The sequence below is a fragment of the Rattus norvegicus genome, chromosome 7 (assembly GCF_036323735.1).
Source record: "Rattus norvegicus strain BN/NHsdMcwi chromosome 7, GRCr8, whole genome shotgun sequence".
Taxonomy (NCBI): domain Eukaryota; kingdom Metazoa; phylum Chordata; class Mammalia; order Rodentia; family Muridae; genus Rattus; species Rattus norvegicus.
In genome coordinates, this window is record NC_086025.1 from 119040336 (window position 1) to 119060986 (window position 20651).

Here is a 20651-nt window from a genome sequence, read left to right on the forward strand (position 1 = left end):
CTGTCACTGAGTAAAGTCGGGGTCTGCAGTCTGGTAGTCCGTAGCTATCCGGGGCAACTGCTTGGTGGTGCATGATGTCTGCTACAGCGCTCTAGAAGGGACCTTTTCCAAAGTAAGGGACCTTCTTTGAGTGTTCTGGTTTCTTTAACTCCCAAAGCCATGGAATTTCCTCAAAGGAAGAGAGTCCTGGAAGCTATGGGAACCCTGGATGCTGGAGAGAACCCAGGACATTGGGGGAGGTTGGAGAGCAGTAAAGTCTCTGCCCCAGGTAGCCCAAGGGCAGATGGCAGTTGGGGGCTGGGTTGATTGGACCCAGGGAGGGATGCCTGAGGCTGCCTAAGGCAGAGCATGAGTGGGCGGGCCAGAGGGTACAGGAAGGAGGCTGCCATCCCTCTACAGTAGCCCCATGTGATCTTCACAGTGCAGATGAGGAAGTAGGCATTCGAGAGGTCCCACCTTGGTTATTGGTGGGGTCCAAGCTCTTGACATCCTGCTACCCTCTATGGTCTATGTACTTCCAAAGGTCAGTGCTGGGTCTTCACTCTTATTCTTGGGCATGGGCCTTGAGGGGTAACCCTCAAGTCTTTTGTTGACCTCGGGCTTCTGGGTGACCCCCCTTCCCTCCAATCATATGTACTCCTGAAAGTCCTCTTGTGTCTGTCTGAAGCTCTTTCCTCTTCCCTCCCCTGGGGAGCCTCCTGGCAGACAGTGTCTGAGGGTAGTCAGACTCTCACATAACCCCCAGTCCTTCCTAGGACCCTCCCAACATTTGCCTGCACGTGGCATGGTGTGTTCACTGATACGAGGCCCCGCCATCTAATGCATTCAGTGCTACAGGTTGGGTTCATAGAGGTTAGGTGCCTGTCTGGTTAGATAGCCAGAAAACTGTGAGGCTGGTGGCTCCAAGGCCACTGTGTGTCCCCACTGCTGAACTAAGTGATTGAGGCAGAGGCTGGTGTAGACCCAAGGCTGTCACAGACCTCACTTTGGTGGAAAAGAGGGATTCTGAGAGAGAGATGTTCAGCTACCAGTTCTAGATGCCACCGCTGACATGACCTGGGGTTGAAAGTCTTTATTGATTTAAACCTAGATTCACCAGAACTTCCCAACAAATGTGGACTGTTGTGTCCGGTGGAAAGGCCATTCCCACCTCATCACAATGAGCTAGGCACAGTCAGGTGTCAGGTGACACTGATGGACTTTCAGGGCTAGCACTGAACCCGAGGGCTGGCCAGTCAGCCATCCCTTTTCCTGTTGCAGCAGGCTCTACAAAGGTAGGTGCCTCCTCCCCTCTGTCCCCAACAATTGGCTGTGGGCCTGGGGACAGGCTTTGAGAACACTATAATGTCTGAGGAGAGCCCATTGGTGCCAGTTGCCTGAGTACAAATCCTGTCCCCACGGCCTGGCTCAGTAGGCCACCAGGGCTTGTCTTGGCTGTGCAACAGGTATGGTTCAGTCTCTGCAGGATCCTGTTGCCAGGAGAGGGAGGCCAGCTTCCCCTGTCAACTCCCCTCTCCCCGACCACTAACTTAATTGACAAATAAGTATTGTTCCTTTAAGGTAGGCGAGGGTGTACTTTTTTTTTTTTTGTAATTGAGTATTTAATGGTAGGATTGAAAATAGTCCAGGGTGTTGCCGCAGTGATTCAGAAAGCTCAGCGGCTGTGTTGGGGCCTTGCTCATTCATTGCGGGATTGGTTAACTGCATAGGCCTGGGGGGTGGGGGTGGGAAGATGGGGGAGGGCAGTGGGAGGGGAGATGTTGCTGGTGTGGGGGGCGGCACAACTCCCTACACTTGTCAAAGCAGGCCTCCCACCACAGGGGACTTAGGGTCCAGTAGTTTACACGAATGGGAGTTAGCCCTGTAATCGGTTTTCACTTCCAGGATATGCCAGCCTGAAGGAGGGGCTGTGGCTTCCTGCCGGCCGCCCGGTCTTGCCACTTCTTCCTGATAGGGGAATTAGCCCTACTGTTTTGAGTGTGAAGGATTTTAGCAGCAAATTGAACTCCGTTATGGCCTATTTATCAAGTATCTCAGAATCGCAACGATATTTTGTCCTAAATTCCGTATAATTAGAAGATAGAAACTCCTCTCGGCCATTATTTTGGTTCAGCAACATAACCTAAATTCAAGCCATCGCTGCACGTATTTTCAAAAAAGAAAGCTTTTGAGTAACGACACGAAGGGAATTGATTTTTATCTGCTGGGCTCCCAGATGCGGGAGAATGATGCAGTGGCTTAAGTAACACAGAAGCCTGTCGCCTCCGTTCGACTTGTTGTTTTCTCCTTTACCAGTAACAGAAAGGAGAGCTAACTCTGTCATGTTATGAGCCCCGACTTCAGGGACCCCAGGTTTCTCCCTGGGTCCTCACTGGGGTGGTTTTTGTCCCCAGGCCTTGGGTGAGAACATCTCCCTGCCTGGAATGCTCCCACCGCAGGTAGTCTCCTGTCTCCACAGGGTGTTGAGAGTGAGGTAATACAGTGGGGGATGCGGGATGCGTGGCTTTTTCTGCTGTTTTTCAGTTGCCTCATACCTGTGGATCTGTGCCCATGTGAGAGCAGGTGACCCCCTCCCTGCCTTCTGAGGAGTGCGCATAGGACAGATGGAGGTGGATCCTGTTGCTTAGAGAGGTTGGGCAGGTCCTTAAGAAAGAGATTTGGGTTGGATATGATGGCGCATGCCTTTAATCCCAGCGCTTAGGAGGCAGAAGCAGGTGGATATCTGTGAGTTTAGCCAGTCTGGTTTATAGAGTGAGTTCCAGAACAGCCAAGGCTGTAGCACAGAGAAACCCTGTCTCGGAAACAAACAAACAAACAAACAAACAAACAAACAAACAAAAGAGAATGATTTGGATCTAGGGAGATGCCCAGTGAGTAGGGTAAGGTACTTGCCGTCCAAGTGTGAGGATAGAGTTTGGACCTCAGCACCTATGTGAATGTGAGAGGGAACAGAGCTCACCTGTAATTCCAGTGTGCAGGAGACAGGACCTCAAGCAAGCTGGATGACCAGCCTAGTCAAATTGGTGAGCTCTGGGTTCAGTTGAGAGATCCTCCCTACCCATATAAGGCAGAGGGCCACCAAAGAAGACACCTAGAGTCAAACTCTGGCCTCCATATGCACAAGCTTACCACGGCTTGTCTGGAGAACCTGGTGCCTTCCTGGCGTGCTTTTCTCCCTCCTGGCTGTCTTTGCTCTCTGGTTCTTTCTGTTGGAGGGAGGAAAAGGCTTTCTCATCAGACAGGGCTGGCTGGGTTAGGGGAGAGAAGCATCTTTTCTGTCAGGACAGGTGCAGAAGCCTGCAGGTAGAGGAGTCAGACAAGTGTAGATGTGCATGGAGTGAATAGCTTGGGGCATAAGGAGGCAGGCAAGAGTTCAGAAAGAAGCTTCCAGGTCTCTTGGAGTTCCAGACAGAGGATGAGACAGTCTCTGCGTCAGGAGAGACCTTGCAGGTAGCTCTAAGCAGAACAGGTTTCTCAGGAGGCAAAACAGAGTTAGGGACGGGACAGGAGGCAGTGGCTCTTCCGATGACAGAATCCCCTGGGGACTTTTTTCCCTTAGGGGAAAGTTGAGACCCCCAAAATGGAAAGGTTTAAGGGAGCCAGCCTGGAGGGAGCGGGCGGGCTCACAGGCTCCCCACTTTTGCCATCTTGTGGACTTCTGTTGACGTGTGCACACACCAGGGAGTAGGACCTTTTGGTGTGGCCCCAGCGCTCAGCTCCATTTTCCTGTGCCTACCTGCTACAGGTAACAGAGCCTTGTGGAGCTGAGAAGTAAGTGAACGCAGCTGTCTGTATCCCCCAGCATCAGGCCCAGAAAAATGTCCCTTTCTCTGTGTTGAAGTGACCCAGGCTCATGGAAGAACCTCTCTGTATCTCCACCTGGAGCAGTCGAAAAGATTTGAGAGAGAGAGAGAGAGAGAGAGAGAGAGAGAGAGAGAGAGAGAGAGAGCGCGAATGAGAATGAGAATATGAATGTGTGTTATATCCATTAACAGGGCAGGTTTTTGACCTAGCTGCTTTCCAAAGCAAAGGTTGTCTTCCCACTCTGGCTTTCTGCTTACAGATTCTCCCTTTGAAGCCACACGAGACAGGAACACCCCCTGCAAACATGCACACCTGCACAGGCCCCTCATGTGGATCACTGTTCTCTGAGTATAACAGCCACCTTCTGCAGACAGTAGCTGGGACCACATGCAAGAAACCCCTGAGGCAGGCAAGCCCCATTGACCGTTGGCATTCCCGTATAGAAGAGTGTAAGGAGAACCACAGGGCTATGTGTGAGATTTCAGTCACTCTCCTATGCTCCCCAGGGCTCTGAGGATGATTTTGCCCTACCTGCATGTGGCCTTGGACTCTGAGAGGGAGCTATAGGTATAGAGACTTGGAGGTTAACTGTAGGGGGTCCACCTATGTAGCTGTGGAGAAGTCATTATCCATGCTGACTGATATTTAGGGGTCTCCCATACTCTGTGAGTCCAGTAAACATGTTGGGGCATCAAGTTGAACTCCGGTGGCGTGGTACTTTGGTCTGTCACCGGGACTCTATCTGAGGAGCAGACGTTTGTTTGGGTCTTCCCTAGAAAAGTTCATTCAAACCCGGTTTTTATCACCCATGGCTGTCTGTGAACCTGATATTCTGGCCCAGTGGCCCTCAGGGACACTGTGGTCTCAAGAGAAAAGTATTATGGATCCTGAGAGGAGGCGGCGGGGGTGGGGGGGACTTCTGATTGAGGCAGCTCAACCTCTGCCAGCCATGGGGGACCCCTCTTCCTGCCCCATACCCCTGGCTTCTCCCAGAGCCCCTTCCTAGCTGTGAGGGGAACGGCTGGGTCTTGTCACGGCCAAGACAGAAGAATCACAAAGCCCACACCACATGGCACGTGGCTACCCTGTCTGCAAGGTAAAGGGTTGATGGGCACGTGACTCGTTAGGGACCCGTGGCTAGTGCATTCTGGGTTCTTTAGGTTCCTGGCCTGAAATCCATGACTACTCCATTACCTTGACCGCCTCACTGCTTATCCAGGGCTTGAAGAAGGTGCACGTTAGGAGCGGGCACGAGCTGACTGTGGTGTGCACAGGGGGGTTCATTATGTCACCATCCTGATGATAGCTCTGGCAGCCTGCGAGTTGCTTTCACTGACACTCTCTAGACTTGTCATCATGGTCCCAGGCTGGTACCTCAAGGGGAAGTCAGAGGCCACTACACTGAAGTTTCTCTCTGTTGTCTCCGCCTGGATTGATGATGAGGAAGGATATGGCAGCCAGGCCCAGCTCCATGGCTTCTGTGTGGAGGGACTCCAGCTGTGTTTTGGAAGGTCAAGGAGTGGTTAGCTGGTTAGGTGGCGTCTCTGAGCCAGGCGTCAGTTTCTGCAGGTGTGCATGTGGCACGGCGACAGCTGTCACTGGGTCCAGCCTGAAGTAGGACCAAGGACATAGGACCCTATGAAGCCTGACATAGCTTTGCACCCGTGCCCTCTGTGGGTGGAGGCCGGTGCGTCTCTGATTTCAGGGTATGTGAGCCCAGCCCAGCTTCTGGTCTTCCATTTCAACTGACTGGCAGGCAGGGGTTTTTAGCCTTTGGAATTCGGAGGTGAGGCTCTACAAAGCGTGTTCTCTTTCATCCCGGGACCTTTCCCTCACAGTACCCAGCCACCCTTTTGTAAAGTTCCCTGACTTCACAATTGACTCAGCTTCTGTCTGTCTGTCTGTCTGGTAGAAAAAACCAGGAGCCTCCCTACTCCACATTTCTTGTGAACCTGTTCTTCCGGCCCAGCCAGGTCTTCACGCCTGCCTTCTTGAGTCCTGCCCACCCCTGGGACTTAGGGCCAGACCTTTGAGCTCTGGGTCGTTGGCCCTGAGGGCTGTGAAGTAGCTGTGCTGTGGAAGCTGTCGCTGTCCCATGAAGAGGGAAAGCCTCCGCCAGGCGCCAGGTGTGGCCTTGGAGCGGTGGCGTGATTGTGGAAGGAGATATGCCAGGTGGCAAGGCCGTGTATCAGTTGGACTTTCACGCTTCGGAGCTCGGATTCTCCCAGCGAGAGCTCAGTCTGAGCCCCGAGGCCTGTGGGCATGAGACAGCTCGGTGAGTTTGGGTGTTTGCTGAGATCTCCGCCTTTCTCCTCTCAGGTGATTTTCTTCTTTTCATTAGGATAAAACAAGTACACTTTAAAAAATAAAATAAAGTCTGAAGTTACTGTTTGTAGCAACTGTACTTGACCCAGAGTTCGTCGTCACCTTTCAAAGCAGAGAGTGGTCTGTTCCGGTCAGATGCATTTTACTGATTTTCAGTTTAGTTTACTAGGGTTTCCCTGTGGTGGCCTTTGTCTGGTGGGATTTGGCTGACTCTTGAGATGTTTGGGGTTCTCTTGCTGCCGTGATAGTGGAGCCGGGGCATAAGGTTGTTGGAGGGAGGGGACAGTGGGGCGTGTGGAGAGAAAGAAGAGTGTGGGGGAGTCGGTAAGGGAGGGAGACGTCAGCTCGCGTCTTGGTTTTTGCTGTCGTGTTCTAATTGTTAAAAGGTTCAGGACATGATCCATGATCTTCATCTTTCCTTTGGAGCTCTGCAACACTATATGACGTAGGATCTGCCAGCTGCTGGGTCCTGGCTCATGGATGTTCTGGGTGTGGGTTGAACTGTGTGGGGTCAGTTCTGGGCAACGGTAGCTCTTGACTGTAGAATAGGGGACCTTGTGGTAACACCGTTTTGGTGCAATTCTGAGCTCCTGGAGAGCAGGGACACCTGATACGGATACAGGAGCTGAAAGTCAAGTCCACAGCTGTGTGGACTCAGGAGACTCAGGAGATCTTGAGGAGATGCCCTTGCCAGCGCTGAGGCCTATTTCAGGCTGGGACTGGGGGAGGGGTGATTCAGCGAGGGGAGGCATGCATGGAAAATGCTGGGGACGGACACGGGAAGGTCGGGATGTGGACTTGGCGTACACTGAGATGTTGTGATGTCAGGTCATCGTGGCCCAAGACCTTACGAGAATCCAGAACATTCAAGTAGGAGACCCTTGGAGAACTGCGCCCGTAGAGGGCCCAGGGCAGGTACTTCTGTGAAGCTGCATGGGTGTGGGCCTGGGTATATTGGGAGCTGTGCATTCTGGGATACTGATGCAGAGATGGCTGTAGGCTTTCCCTTCTGGGTATCCTCATTGTTAAAGAATTAATATCACCTGGAGTAGGATTACCTGACAACCTAAATTAGCCAACGAATTTGTTCTTTTAAACAAGACTCTGTGCTTCGGGGAAGATGTGAATGTTCCACCCAACAGTCCCTTGCAGTGAAGCAGCCCCCCCCACTCTGGGTTATGCCATCTTGGCTTTGGCTGGAGAAAGGCATGGGTGGGCGTCTTCCTAGGCCATGCTGGGTAAGGACTCTCCAGTGCGGGCAGGGTGTGTCCTCTCGTCAGCAAGTTAGTGAGACTCCCAGCTGTGTCTGGCCACCAGCGACCTTTCTCTCCCTCCGTAGTCTGGACCACCTGGGAAGCTTGCTGCTTATGAATCAAGTGTCACTGACGCCCTGACAGGAGAGGAGAGACCATCCCATGGCCACCCTTCACCTTTGTTCATGTCTGTATGTGACAGGCATGTGGGAATGGGAGCTGAAGCTGATCTATGCAGAAGATGAAAAAGACTTGCACTCCACGTTTACCAAAGGAGAGGCCAAGGGACAAAGAACCAGGCTCTGGGCAGGCTGAGACCTTACACGCCATACTCCGCAATTTTGTAAAACTGGGGAATCATTTTTTATTTTAAAGATGTATTTATTTTATTTATATGAGTACATTGTAGCTGTCTTCAGACACACCAGAAGAGGGCATCAGATTTCATTACAGATGGTTGTGAGCCACCATGTGGTTGCTGGGAATTGAACTCAGGACCTCTGGAAGAGCAGTCAGTGCTCTTAACCTCTGAGCCATCTCTCCAGCCCCCAAAACTGGGGAATCTTTAATGCCCTCTTTCGTTTCATTTGGACATGAGTTAACAACCCAGAGTGCAGGCGCTTTTCCCCACAAGACAGGGCCATTAACCTGTCTCTGCCAAGTATACATACATTCTGGCCTTCACCTCAAAAATGTCTATAAATGGGAAGTTAACACATAGGCGGATTAGACTTCTTTGTCCCGCTTGTTAAATAACTCTGAACAAACCCATTCCTCTTTACAGATCTCCATTTTTCTAACTTTATTGGGATATAGGGAAACTGAGGCAGGGGACTTATGGACCAAAGCACCCTGTAACAGGCAACGGGTGGGATGGGAGTCCTGTGGACATGTCCTTCCCTTTAGTCATAAAATATTCTCCTCAAACTGTTTTGGAGAGTGACTATTTCATGCCCAGTGGCCTAAGGCTGACCATAACCAGACCCTCCACCATATGCCGCCACTGGCATAGAAACGGCTGCCCAGAGCTCTCACCTGGGGGCTGCATCCTGAACCTGTCTAGCACATTCCTGATGGAAAGCCTTGGTCTTCACCAAAAGGGAGGGGTGCCAGATATGGGGCCTTGGGGAAGATGCATAACACAGGCGGTAGGGAAGGGCATGCAGCAGAGCTCAGCGCTGGGGAGCATATGTACACCTGAGCAAGCCCTCATGGCTAAGTGAGCTCGCACAGGTAACCCGTGTAGGTGCGCAGACCCACAAAGCTGTGCAGGTACCTCAGGACTGCTGTGTGGACTGTGGGAGTCAGGGAGGACTTCCTGGAAGAGGGCCAGGAAGAGGCAGCTGTGCACAGCAGGGGTTCCAGGAAGTACGTGCGTTGGGAAACAGGGCTTGTACAGGGCTGGCTGTCAGTGTAACATCAATCTGCCGTTGTGTGGGGGCAGTGTGACTGGAAGAAATCTGGAGGGCCCTCCTGCCTTACTGGGCCTCCACCCTTGATCTTCGTGTTGTTGGGGAGGGACAAAGCCATGCTGCGGTTAAGAGGGCAGAGGCTCACAAGTACTGGCCTAAGGCCCACATGGTGGTAAGGCCTGGAGTCCTGACTAGGAGCAGGGCACTGTCCCGCCCTGCTGAGGCTCTCTGTGCTCTGTAATGGGGTGGTGACTTCTATCCTTGATTTTAGCCAAAAGGCAGAGAATTGACGAGGTAGACCTCTGTCAGATACACAACGATAAAGTTGGGTCACGGAGGACCCCGAGATGTCTGGGCGAGACTCTCCCTTCCCAGCAGCCCTTATGCACGGTGACCTCTGGTCAGGGCTGGGAGGAGCCCTGGCCCTGACATTCTCCACCCCCTCAGTTTCTGTGCCGGCATCATCTGGTTTTGCCCAAGCCACTTGCTGGCCTCTAGGCCAACAGACACCCACCTTTTCCTTGCCACACCCCTGGGTACCAGCTTCTCCCAGGTTCTGCCTAGTGGGTGTTGTGGACAGTGGCCACTTGCCGAGCCATCCTGGGCTGTGTCCTCCTTCACTGTGACATTTATACAAGGGGCCACCCAACAGCCTTGACTCTGACCTTCAGGTCCTCTGATAGGTTAGTGAGGCAGACTAGAGATCTTGATGTCCTACTAACTTAGAGATGAATCAGGGCTGTTTCTGGCTGTGACCAGAAAGCAGATGGGGTGCCCTAGCTGGCCCTGTGACAAGAGTGGCATTCTGGTTCTCCTCAGGCCTTCTCTTTAAAGTGAGACTCTCTCAACCTGGCTCTCTTACACATTATAGCTCCCTAGAGGACCCGCTTTAGTCCTCTGGGACCCAGTGGCAGGTCAGAGGTCACAGGCGGGCTGTCCACTGCTTGCCCGGTGTCTATCTGTGAGGCCTCCGAGTCTGCTTTACGCCCCTCCCACCTCCCACTCCTTCCTGTTGGTCTCTACCTACACCTCGGTTCCCTCACAGCCTTCAGGGGCTAAGGACATTCCAGGCTGTGTTTATGTGGCTTGTGTCTATGGCGACCTCTTGTATCAGAAGTTAAAGTAAAAAGACTTTAAAGATACTTATTAACTTACTGAAGAATGTCCGTGACAACCCCATAACATGTCGCGTACACAGCACAAGCTTACTTACAAAAATTACAAGGAGGAGGACAGGGGAGAGGAACACTGGCACTGCTGTAGCTCTCCATAGGGGCCGCTGGGACAGGACAACCCGAGGATGGCCGGGTGTGCTTCGGTAGGTACTTTGAGCGCAGAGGCTTGTGGACACCTCAGCCCCGGCTGCTGAATCCACTCTCTTGTATGTGGATTCAGAGATCAGCTTGCTGGGTCACTGGGTCTTTTCAATTTTAGAGGAACTGCCTCCCTATGGTCCCCTGTGGTTGTGACTGTGCACAGGCACACACACACACACACACACACACAGCACCACTAAGAACAACAACAGCAGCAAAACCATCCCGACTGTTGGTTCTACAAGCCAGCCCAGCACAACTCTCTGGGAGCAGGCTCCTTAGTTTCTCCATTCACCCAGCTTCATACTCCGGCTCGCATCTTGGGCTAGCATCTTGGCGGGGCACCCGAAGACGACTAGAGCAGCAAAGCCAGATTCCATCGTCTACCTCGTGATGGCCATATCTTTCCTCCCTGCTTCCTGTTTCTTCATCTCATAAGAAAGGCCTCTGTAATCACCATAGAAAGTTCCAGGGTTTTCTTAGTGTGTGTCATGCCTAGAGGCAGAGATGAGGAGCCAGGAACACAGCTCCTGTCAGCAGTCTTCACTGAGGTGAGGCCTGGGAAGTGCCAAGCAGGTCGCTTGTCCTCAGCGGAGCGTGGCTGGCGTTGAATTGTTGAAGGCTGGGTGGGCTGATTACCTGTGGCCAATTCCCACCACCTCTGCTGCCCTGTACACTCTGACTGAGTCTCCCAGATGAACCCTGAGCTGCCTGCTGGTTTCCACATCCATAGCCTGTGTTCTTTTCCTGAGTCTTAACCACTGCCTTCTCCCCTCTGTGAGTCACAGGTCACTTGGAGCCCCATCCTGTGCTGGGGATGAGATGATCCTAATAAGACTGCCCTGCTGTTTCCTCTCTGGTTTGTTTTGGTAAGAGGACACTGGCCACACTGCCTTCCCTGCATATCCACCAGCTGGCTCTTTACCTCAATGGAGTGGCCTTCCTGGGCTGTCACTGTCTGCCCCTCAGGCCAGGGACATTCTTCTCCCTCCTGACACCAGCACTCACAGCTCCAGCAATCTCACCCTCACCTTGACTGCACCCCAGTACCCAAATCAAGTGTGCCTAAAACTCATGTCTATAGTCCTGGTGCTCTGGAAGCTGCTGCAAGAGGATTGATGCTAGTTTGAAGCTAACCTGGGTACATAGTGAATTACAGGCCAGCCTTGGCTCCAGCGTGAGTGAGGTCTTGTCTCAAACAAGAACGATTTAAAAAAAGAAAAAAGGAAAGCAGCAGCAGCATGCCTGGCACACAGTAGGTGCATCCAGAACACCTAATAGGTGTTTGTCTTCAATGTTCCTGAGCAGTGACACACTCACACACTTTGTCCTTACTGGATGGCTGGGAGCCTCCCATGAAATCCTTTCAGACTGCAGCACTCCCAGGAACACGGGCTTCCTACCACCTTGCCCTTGGGCTACCTGAAGACTGCCTCAAGACCATTTCTGATTGCAGCACTCAGCTTTCAGGTTACCTGGGTGGTAGGCTTCAGCTGTACCCAGAAGGCTCTGCAACTCACTTTTTCCGATTTTTCTCCTATCCATGGGACTTGAGAGTTTTTTGTTTGTTTGGTTGGTTGGTTTTTGTCTATTATTGTTTTGAGACAGGGTTTCTTTGTGTAGCCCTTACTGTCCTGGAAGTCACTCTGTAGAAGAGGCTGGCCTTGAACTCAGAGATTCACCTGCCTCTGCCTCCTGAGTGTTGGGATTAAAAGTGTGAACCACCACCACCACCTGGCTGAGATTTGTTTTAAAGCAGTGGCTACAAGTCAGCGGTGCTGGGGGGGTCCAGGGCTGCCAGCCAGCCAGGAACCGTCTCCCTGGTTTAGACATAAAATGTTTGATAGTTGTGCTGGCAGTGTGGTCAGTACATATTCAGGGCTTGCCTGATCTGTGTGAGAATCTCAGGCATGGCCTCTGATAACAGCCGAGCCAAGCTAAGAAAACTAGAAGTGACTGGTTTAAGAAAACTAGAAGGAACGGTTTGGTGGCTCACAAGCTCTTAGCTGGGAAGCTATCTAAGGCCGGAGTAAGGGTCAATTAGGGACTCAATGGACGTTTTCTGAGCTCCCAGCAGGCCCATCACTCACCTGGTGCTAGCCCTGTGTCCAGTTGTATATGAAGAGTCATGAACAAACTTCTATCCACCCTGGATAGGCATGGACAGTAAACCAAGGAAATGATCACACAAAGTCTAGGGTAGTGAACCAGTGAATTTATTGGGGTTACTTACAGAAACAGGGGTTACTCAAAGGCAATTCCATCATTGAATAGCCCACCCAATATGGTAATGACTCAGAAAAAAAAAAAGCTACCATGCCAGGAGTTCTCTGGGCAGCACAGATTGGCCAGGAGGGAAATCTCCACTCCTCAGAGAGTGTTGCTTTTCTAGGCCTTGTGAAGTCTTTTACAAACGTTTTGAACTGTGTGAGTTCGATTAGCTTTGGATCTCATGGACTTCCCTCCACCCTTCAGGAGGGGACGCTTCAAATCCTCAACGTAACACCCGGGGAGTCACATGCTGTGAAGGTGGCCAGGCCCACAAGTCACTGGGTTCAGTCTTCCAGTTAGTGTACCCTGGGGACATGGAAAAGCCTGTGCAGGGGTCTGGGAACACGGCCTAGAGTCCCCACGAGGTGGCATTTGATCCAGTGTTCCTACGGGCCTCATTGATGATCAAGTGCCCAACATATGCTTGCCACTATGAACAGCTGGATCTCTGAAAAGGTGCTGATCAATCCTGGGTAGTCTGGCCTCTGTCTGAACCCTCAAGTGACTGTCCTGTTTTGGGCTGATCTGGATCTTATGACATCCTCTGTACTGTGTGCTTGGTTGGGAGAATAAGGGACAGCTCTGGCCACTGCTGGGTACTATGACTGTTCACAGCTGGCTTTCCTGCCTGTGCCTATGGCTGGCGAGGGTCTTGTAGCCTCTCTTCCGCTCAGTGCACAGCAGAGGTGGGATGTGAGGGTGAGTGGCAGCGTGTACGCTCTTACTGGATTCCTCTGTCTCCATGTGGCCTGGATTTATGTAGTTCACACCTGACCCTGCTCCTTTCCTCCAGGGTGTGTGTTCCTCAGGCCTCCGAAAGTGGAACCCTAGTGCTGGTCATGGGTCTGAGGTTCTTGCTGGCCCGCGCAACCAGTTGGTGGCCAGGACTCTTGTGGGAGTTCTTTCTCTTCATAGATGCATTGATCTGAGATGGAAGGTGTATACAGCTACCTGTTTCTGCCCAGTTTTGTAAACGCTGACTGGCACACAACCATGCTTGTTGGCATTGTGACAGACAGTTGGGCAGGGACTAGATGGCCCCCAAGCCAACGGGCTTCCCGCAGCACCATCTGCGGAGCCCTGTTCCCGCAGCAGGTTCCATGCTTTTAGATCAAGGGGGGGGGGGGTGCCACGTTCTGCTTTCTGGAGTGTGGGCCGGGGCCATGGCAGGGAGACAGGTTTGTATCCAGGAACTGCAGAGGGTGTCTCCTTGCAGATGTCTCATTGATTCCATCCTTCCTGGTTGCTCTGAGGACGGCTGGAGTTGGGGAAAGAAAGCTCTGCTAGTGAGGAATTCTCGCTCGTGTTTCCTGTCGCTGAGCGTCATGACTTATGTAATAAGAGATTTTTGCTCAATTACCTGCTGAAATGCAGGTTTCCCCCCACAAGTTTTGTTTTCTTAAATGAAGCCGTGTGGCTACTCTGCTAGATTTCCACCCAGTCTCAAAGGCAGAGGGACCTGCAAGCTCCATTATACTGGGGAGGATGTCTGGGCTTGGAATTCTGGAGTGTGTTGGGATCAACGTATATTGCTGCTGTCTTACCTCGTACCCTGCCTGCATTTCCAAGCCTCATTTTCCCCAACTGTCAGTTGGATCAGCAAACCTCAGTGTGGTGAAAGGAGATCTGGTGTGTGTTGGGGGGTGGGGCAGGGATGGATAGTTGGGGAGCTTGTTCCATTTCTTGTCAATTAAGGAAGGGGCCAACAAGAGAGATGCTGGCCTCCGGGTTTGAGGATAGAGGTCCCAGAGTGACTGTGCTTGTTGACGACAACATTCCAACCATGATTGCTTTGCTTTGCCGGTGAGGGTTGTGTTCTCTGCAGGTTGGAGGAAGGAGGATCTCGGGGAGGTGCCGGGGTCTCTAAGTGTGCCGTAGTAACAGCTACCTGGAGCATCTGTCTGGGGTTCTGTGCAGGGAGCCTGGGCAGAGCCCAGGTCACCTGGAGATGGTCTTGATGTGGGTGGGGTTCGTATATAGTCCAGGCGGCCAGGACTGGTTGGCTCTAGGAACTCACTTCCCTCTTAGCCCTGCAGAGCTACCGAGGGACCTGGTCGCAGAGGGCAGAGGGCTTTGTGAAGGCAGGGACAAAGAGCTTGGCTGGAGAAGCTTTGCTTCCTTAAAGTGACCCCTGCTCCCTGCCCCCAAACACATTTGTACTTTGGCTGTCAGAGTCCTTCTGTCTTGATACCTGGTCCATGTGGTCCCCTTGTCCCCACCCCCAAGGCTGCTCAGAAGCTCCTGGAGACAGTCTTAGGGTCATCTCAGAACCACCTACTCTCTCTTCTATCCCCTGCTAGATGGGAGGGCCACCATAGTGCCCGGTGGCTATGTGACAGAGATTTACGGGGTTGCCTAACAATATTTGCTGGTCTGCTTCTGGAGAGTAGATCTTTGTCTTTGCTACTGTGCCAGACCTGGTGCTGGGTCCTTCTGGTGCCATTTCAGGTCATCCTCTATGGCCATGCAAGTTAGGGACTCTCTATATCTGATAGTAGAGGAACCCAGGGCATGGAGAACTCACGTGACTGAAATCACACAGCCAAGGTTGCAGGCTTCAGGCTGTCCCTGGCACCGCACCACATGGCCAAGGGCCAATCTAATGGCAGGTGATCGAACCTAGCTTCTGTTTCCCCACCGCTAGTGTATTTGCAGATGTGGCCCTGCCCCCAAATTGGTACTGGAAGCACAGGACGGTAAGATTCACCCCAGATCCTCAAGAGGCAGCATCACCTGTCTTAGCTACTTTTCAGTCTGTGACAAACACCATGATCAACGCAACTTACAGGGGAAAACACTGAATTTGGGGCTCCTGGTTTTAGAGGGATCTAGGACCATCATAGCCTTGGAATCCACTGTTGCTCCGCCCCCTCGCTTCCAGCTGCTGCATGGCATTTTCTCGGAGAGTCATAGACAAATATCTGCTCACCCCAGATAGGGCACCAACGACACATTGAAATGAAAATTCCACCAAAGTCCAATCTGGTGAAGCAATGAGTCTGTTGGCCTTACTTGGAGAGCATGGGGGAGGGGCACTGCCTGCAATGGGGTGTGGGCGACCAAAAAGTGTCCGCGAGCTGGAGCTGGAAGCTTAAACGCAAGCAGAGGTGTTATGTGCTTGGTCTCATCATTGCTTTCTTATTTTTATTTTTAAATTTTATGTGTATGAGTGTCAACCAGCATTATGTCCCAGCACCCTGTCCATGCAGTGCCTCTAAAAGCCAGAAGAGGGTGTTGGATCCTCCCAGGCCTAGAGTTACAGATAGCTATGAGCCGCCATGTGGGTGTTAGGAATTGAACCCAGCATAGATGGATGACAGTTTCTCCATGGCTGTGTAAAAGGAGTCTTCCTTTCAGCCAAGCGTCCTTACTTTGTATACGCTGTCACCTCCCTTGGGCGGAATTACTTACAGCTAGAGATGTAGAGGGAGGGAGTTGCTAGAATCCGAGAGGAGGCTCTAGTGACCCTCTCCACCCTCTTCTGTGAGGGAAGGTCAGCAAGGGGTCTCTTGCAAGTAGTCTCAGCCACTCTGCTGAGGACAGTAATGGCGGCTCGCCCAGAGGACAGCGTTTCACGTCTTCTGATGTGGTTGTCTGACCATGGGAAGTCTAACCCCCTTCTTGCCCTCGAGGATTAGGGGCCACCTTCCCAAGAAGACAGATTTGGCCAAGGGCCAGGCAGCTCAGTTTTGCTTGGCAGCTGGGGACCCCTGGGATTGTTATGCAGGAGCAAGGGTTAGCATCCAATAGGAAAGAGGATGTGGCTTATCTGGGGATCTGTGGGAGAGCTCCCCGATAAGGAGGGCTGAGGAGTGCAGCTGTGCTTGAGGTTGTGGCTGCAGACTGGTGTCTCCTAAGTCCAACTTTGAATTCGGAGAGGAGTTTTCGGCTGCAGGAAGGTGAGCCAGTGCTGTTCCCAGGCCAAGTGCTAAGCTTGGCAGCCGCTTTTATTATTTTTTTTTTTTAAGTCTCAGGCTTGGAAAGGGAAATAAAGCCCTTTGTGGTTCCCAAGTCCAGGGTTCCCAGACACTGCCTCCTTTGTGTGTCTGGAAGCCATTCAGCGGCTTTCCAGCACGGTGTGCGACGGCACTCCAGGGCACATTTGCACAGAGGGGCTGGGACTGGCAGCTTGCCACCGAAGCCGGAGGAGCCTAGAGAGCAGAGAACACCCACTGTCCTGCCCTGCCAGGGTCTGCAGATCCCGGATCATCAAAACCTGGGCAGCAGGCACCATCCACTCTGAGACTTTGCTGCCACACTGGCTCTGAGGCTGGCAGTCACCGTGTCCTTGAAATATGCCCCTGACCAGTTGTAGCTGGGGGTGTGTTTAAGCTTGCCTCCTTCCAGACAGAGATACAGTGATGGTCCAGCCGACTGCATGGCTGACGGTTTACTGGGGAAGTCAGAGGGGACCTATCTCTGGAAGCTTAGGTTTCGTCTCTGAAGCGCAAAGAGTTCACCTTTTTGAGCGTCCTAGGGGTGCCAAAGGAGAGCAGTAGGACCAGGAGGAGGCCTTCTGGTTCCCCTTGCTTGGGGGGAGTCTACACATCCTGGTTTTGCCTTCAGTGCCAGTGCGAACAGCTCAGCAGGACCCCTGTGTGCGGAGCTGATCAGGAGGCGGGGAGCCTGAACTCCCGTGGCAGCCTCCAGTGCCTTCCATTCAGGTGGTGGCAGGCTGGATGCTGGGCTGCCTTTGTTCCCTCTTCTCGTTTGCTTGTTGAGGCTTAATGGAGAAGCTGGCCCTAGTTCCAGGAACTGTAGAATCTTAGACAGGGGAACCCTCTTAAGGGAACCCTCAGAGAGCCAAGAGCTCCCTCCATGTAAAAGCATACTTCCTCAGCCTGTGCCCACCCGGATGCTTGTGCTCCTGCATCCGGGTGCCCATTGCCTCTGAGTCTTGACAACCCCCCTCCCCTTTTTTTCTTCAGCCTCTAACAGCAAGAACAGAGCTGGCCATTCCTAGAACAAAAAGGAGGTCAGTGTCCGGTTGTGAGGGACCTTCTACCTGCTTTTTGTTATTTGTTTGTGTGTTGGTTTCCTTCCTTCCTTTCATCTTCTTTCTCTATTTCTGTATGCCTGCACGCGTGCGCACGCACACACACACACACGTGTGTGTGTGCATGTGCTTGCTTGCATGTATACTCGTGTGTGCACCTGTCCAAATGCAGAAGCCAGCGGAGGATATCAGATGTCTTCCTCTGTCACACCAGCTATTCCCTCAAGATAGGTCTGTCACTAAAACCAGAGTTAGACTAGCAGTCAGCAAAGCCCCAGTGTTCCTCCTGTCTGTAGCCCCCACAGCATCATGGCTACAGGTGTGTATGTGTGTGTGTGTGTGTGTGTGTGTGTGTGTGTGTGTGTCTGAGCTCATCTTTTTACACGGGTGCTAGGGATTTGAACTCAGGTCCTCGTGCTTGTAGCAAGCCCCCTTATCCACTGGGTCCTCTCCCCTGCCCCCTGATCTTACTTTTCTACATTAAAGCCATAGGCACCAAAGTTCTCAGAGGCAGGATGAAGAGGGAAAGGGGCTGGTGTTCAGCAAGGGAAGGTGGTTGCAGTTTTATGGACAGCATCCCAGGATGGACGAATATAGTTAACACCACCAAATGTACCCTGAAAAGTACTTCACTTATTATACTCTATGGTGTGCATGCGTCTTATCATAGTAAATAAATCGCTGGAACAAAACCGTGGAAAGGCACCGACTGTGGAACATTTGGACCGACTGTGGAACATTTGGAGAGAGACCGGCTGGAGCTGCTCTAAGCCAGCACCCTGATAGGGTTGTATCTCTTCTCATACCTTTTTGCACAGTGACCACAGAGCTGTGGTGGTTTGCAGCTGGTGTCCTGTATGAGGCCACCATAGACTACCATTGCCCCCACCCTGCATGTGGCTGGTAGTGGGTATGGGTGACACACAGTGAGGATTTCCCCATACAGAGTGTGCTCTTCCCCGTTTGTATTTGATGGTGGGGTCAGATCCCACAACGTGGACCACAGCCTCTGCAGACATCCGTGTTCTAGCAGTGGTTTCCTGCTTGGCATCCTGGCCAGTTTTTGTGTGAGCCAGGAAGTGGTCTCCTCACTGCCCCCTGCCTTCCCCCACGCACCGTCTCCCACTCTCGTTTATTTATGCCGCCTTGAGAAATGTGAACCAACTGTCAATGGCATTTTCGATTTCATTGTGCATGCTTTAGCTTTTAAACACTCCTGAGCTTTTTTATTATTATTTTTTTTTTACATTTGTCCAGTAGTTTCTATCCTTTTTTACTTTGTGGATTTATTTTTCAGTCTCTTTAAACATTTTTTTTTTATATTTGTCTATTTTATATTATCGTGCGTGCTTTTGTGTGTGCTTTGCCCACATAGATGTATGTGCACCACATGCACGCCTGATGCCCGCAGAGGTCAGAAGAGGGCACCCGATCCCTGAACCTGGAGTTTGGATGGTGGCGAGCCCCAGTGTGCACGCTGGGAACCGGTCCCCTCGAGGAGTAGCTGGTGCTCTTAACTACGCTGAGCTGCTGGCTGAGCCGTCTCTCCAGCCGATACTTTCTCAATTATCTCCCTGCTGGTGTTTTCTGTGTATGCTTTTAAGTTTAATGTCCCTTTAGTTCTCCTGAAATTCATAGTTCCTGCATGTGATAAGTCTCCTAGTGGCTGGCATTTGCTCCCCACCCTGAGTGACTGCTTGCCCCACCCACCACACTGCCCATGGCTGGGCATAGGTCAGGCTCCATTTCCCTTGGTGGTGTGCTCGCACTTTGGCCCTTCCAATAGGCTGCATGCCTCCGTTGCTCTGCGGTTAGAACGAGCAAATTCTTTTTCTTTCCTTCCTTTTTTTTTTTTTAAATCCCCACTCCCCCACCCTGTACTTCTTTCCATTTGCTTTCCTTCTTTTTTTCCTGACAGGATCTCACGTAGCCCAGGCTAGCTCGGAACTTGCTGTGTAGCGGAGGTTGACTTTGAACTTCTGACCCTTCCGCCTCCATCTTCCAAGTGCCAGGATGACGGTGCTGGGAATGGAACCCAAGCTTTTGTCCATGCTAGGCTAACAGCTGATCTATTCCCTCTTGACCCCCAGAACAATTTCGACAGAGGGCTTACGGGTTTCATTATTAGTTAGTCTTGCCGAGGGCCTTGATGCCAAGGAGAGCAGGAAGGAGCCTTGGGGGGCAGGCAGGCTTGTCTGTTGCAAGACTCTGTCCAGGCTATGATTTATCTGTCCACTGAGGGCTTCCGTGCTCCTGCGCCATACAGGAAACTCTTCCCACCCTGCTGCACTGAGTCCAGTCCAGTTCACTCCCCCGGTTTTCCTTGCGTGAAAACAGTCCTGTGGCTGACTGGGCCTAAGCCCAGGCCTGGGGTCAGGCCCTCAGTATGTGTCATCTTGAATTCCCAGAATACTTCGGCCTGGTCAAGAATCATTTCTGTTTCAGAGACGAAAGTCTCATCTCGGAGAGGCGGTGAGCGGCAGAGCAGGCTGGAACCCAGGCATGTCATTGTGCTGTACCCTGGTGCTCTGGGGCTCTTAAGGATGTCAGGATCAGTGGGAAGGGCAGCCTGTGGATGCTGATCTGTAGACCCAGGGCTGTAGGATAGGAGCTGGGGCCTTCCCTGCCTAGCCAGCCCAGCTATGGGCCTGGGAATAAGGCCAGCTGGACAGAGTGGGAAAACAGCCCTTCCCCCTGCAGGGGGTGGGGAGGTATTTTAAGGGTTGCCATGGCTCTCTCCTGGTCCAGTTAGTATAGCAGGGTGGAAAACAGGCCTCCAGGGGGTGCCCATGGTCTGGTACCTATTGTCTGTTAATTTACACGAGCCTTGCATGCAGCACACAGCGTGTAGTGGGACATGGTACGAGGCCTTTTCCCCAACTTCTGAGTCCATTTCTGGCAGGACTCTGTTTTAGGAGCTGGGCCTCCAAGGCCAAGCCAGTGTTTGAAGGTGAAGGGGGAAAGTTGAGCAGACAAAAGAATGATGGAGTCAGTCCCTGGTCGGTTCCCCACAGGTCGTAGTGGGCCTGCAGGGAATCTGTGGAGGCAGAAATGACGCTGAGATCCAGCCTTGGTGCTGTTGCAGGCAGTGTGCAGTACTGCAGTAAGACTGGTCACCAGCCTTAACTCTGCGCATTTTAGAGAACGGTCAACCTTTTCTTTCCCAGCTCTAGTTATCCCAGACCCTTACATCTGTTACAGTGTGGTGACCTGAGCTAGACCATCTGTATGGCCAGGATCTCCCGCCCTTGAGAACTTGGGGCTTCCTTCTGCC

The 20651-nt window shown here is 52.2% G+C and overlaps 1 protein-coding gene across 4 annotated transcripts in view; it reads left to right on the top strand.

Moving 5' to 3' along the window:
• Positions 1-20651, top strand: part of Gramd4 (GRAM domain containing 4) — a 73651-nt gene that overhangs the window by 10111 nt on the left and 42889 nt on the right. Inside the window, exon 1 of one of the 4 annotated variants that reach the window (XM_017595282.3) lies at positions 16260-16280. The gene's annotated coding sequence lies outside the window, so the exon portion shown is untranslated. 4 annotated transcript variants of the gene reach the window in all.